Raw genomic sequence first — 2,452 nt, 5'->3', positions numbered from 1 at the left:
TCTTTTCTTTTTTATTACTGTAGACGAAGTGACTATCGTGTTCATTGCATGCATAATTTTTTCATAAAGTTCATTAACTTCAGTGCAGTTATTCAGGTTATTCCAATTAAATTCACCTATCTTTTGTTGAACAACGTGACTGAGAATTTGATGTTCTTCTTCTTTTACATTAGTTGTAGATGATGTTGTTTCAATGCCGCTATATATTGCATAATGGTCTGATATACACACTTCTAAAACAGCTGATTTTAATTTAGCATCTTTTACTCTTACCAAAATGTGGTCTGTCAGGGTTTTTGTATTGCGAATTAAATCTACGCGTGTGTATGAGAGTATGCAGTTGCATAATCCCTTAGATGCTATCATTGTGATATATCTACAAACAGAGCTATTTCTATCATCTTTTACATCAATGTTTACATCTCCCATGACTATCAAATTTTTTCTGTCTTCAAACAAATCGACATGATCACCAAGCTCTTGAACAAAATAATTTACATTTAAACTAGGTGGTCTGTATATTGCAATTATTGAAGTTTCAAATTCGCTTCTTTTAGCAATCAGTGAAATATTTTCATTGAAAGTGGTTTGCTATTCTAAGGTGTGGTACGAGATATCATTTTTCAAATATATTGCAATTCCTCCTCCTCTTAAATTGACTCTGTTAAAATACTCGCTGTTGTATCCTTCAATCTGGTACAGATGATTTTCTTCTTTAGATATATTTATTTCACATAAAACAATGACATCAATACTTGACAAAAATTCATGTACATATAACAAAAATGCATTCCAATTTTTTCTCATGGATCTTAAATTTAACGATAAGCAAGTAAATTTACAATTATCGTTTTTAATAAATTTTTTTCGACGTAAAATTTTTAAAGTTTAAGTTTATTAAATTATTTGTATTTTCGTAATTCATCATGTGGTGTATTTTTTTCGTGCACTAGTGTATTTTTGTAAGAAAAAATAAAACGTTAGAGTATTTTCTCTACATCAGTTGTTGTTTGTATTTCTATAATACGCTCTCCCTCGCTTTTTCTTGCAAGTACTTTATTACTATGAAACCATACATACTTCCATTTATTCTCTCTTGCTTTAGTTTTGGCAAGCCATATAAGTTTTTTAAAGTGTGCGGTTAATTGATTTTATTGATGTATATATTTTGATTAGCATATATCGGATTGTCATCTTTTTGTTTTTGTTTTGCTCTCTCTAGTAGTGTCATTTTTGTGTGTTTTCTAGTGAAATTAATTATAATTGTATTTAATTGTTTATTTTTTCTATCTGGATAAGAATATATTTCTTCAATATCGTTTTCTGTTAATTCAGTGTTTAATGTTTCGCCTAAGGCTTTTACAATATTAAAAATATTATCATTTTTTTCCATCCGAAATTTTTTTATTTCTATGTTCTTATCGATTTGCTGTTGTTCTAATGCATTGACTTGTGTTTGTAGATTTGTTATTTGTGCATCTTTTGTTTTTATTTGCATTTTATATTCTTCTATTTCTTTTGTTAGATTTTCTAGAAGAACGTTGTTCTTTGAAAGTGCACTGTTAATGTCATCATATTTTTTTGTTGTAAATTAAACCGCTTTAGCATATTCTTTTATTAGTGCTTTTATTTCAATGTTTTCCAGTTTTCATCTTGTTCAACGGAATTGGTAATTGCCTTTGGGGACTCCGTAGTTCTTGATCGTTTGGCTAATTGGGTGTTATCTTCTGACTCTTTATCCTTTTGCCTCTGCAGTAAGTGCAATCCCAGTTCTTTTTGACATTGTTGGACATTTTTCTATAAGTGCTTTGGGATATAGAGGAACATTCGAAGTGGAGTTTGCCCTTGCATTTTGAACAAGTTATGTAGTCACCATCTAGGGGCAGGGGATCTTCGCACCGCAAACACTTACTCATTTTTTACTAAAAAAGCAATAAACGTTAACTTACTAAAAATTTGGTTGATATGTGTAAAGTTGTGATCCTTTGTTTTCAATTAAATTATTATAAAATAAAATAAAATTTATTGGCTTTGTTGTTTTGTTTTCTTTTTCTAAGGATTTTCCACTTTAAGTTTTTTTTTTCGATTTTTATATTATTTTGCACAGGAAAGCACGTCTTCTCTTGAGAGCAGTTCAACACAGACGCGTTTCAGACGCGTTTTGGACGAGTTTCACACGCGTTTTGGACGCGTTTCAGACGCGTTTTGCACGCGTTTCAGACGCGTTTTAGACGCGTTTCAGACGCGTTTTGGACGCGTTTCAGACGCGTTTTGGATGCGTTAGACGCGTTTTGGACGCGTTTTGGGCGCGTTTCAGACGTGTTTTAGACGCGTTTCAAACGCGTTTTGGACGCGTTTCGGAAGCGTTTCGGATGCATTTCAAATGCGTTTCAAATGCGTTTCGGACGGATTTCAGACGCGTTTTGGGCGCGTTTCAGACGCGTTTTGGACG

At 32.3% G+C, this 2,452-nt stretch overlaps 1 long non-coding RNA gene across 1 annotated transcript; it reads left to right on the top strand.

The window, feature by feature from the left end:
- The first annotated feature begins 1,461 nt into the window (after positions 1-1,461).
- Positions 1,462-2,030, top strand: LOC129913166 (uncharacterized). The gene is made up of 2 exons (XR_008771992.1): positions 1,462-1,586; positions 1,646-2,030. It is a non-coding gene; the product is annotated as an uncharacterized LOC129913166 (long non-coding RNA).
- Positions 2,031-2,452: the final 422 nt, after the last annotated feature.

The sequence above is a fragment of the Episyrphus balteatus genome, chromosome 3, assembly GCF_945859705.1.
Source record: "Episyrphus balteatus chromosome 3, idEpiBalt1.1, whole genome shotgun sequence".
Taxonomy (NCBI): domain Eukaryota; kingdom Metazoa; phylum Arthropoda; class Insecta; order Diptera; family Syrphidae; genus Episyrphus; species Episyrphus balteatus.
Note: the sequence above shows the minus strand (reverse complement) of the source record. Positions and strands in the feature narration are given on the sequence as shown.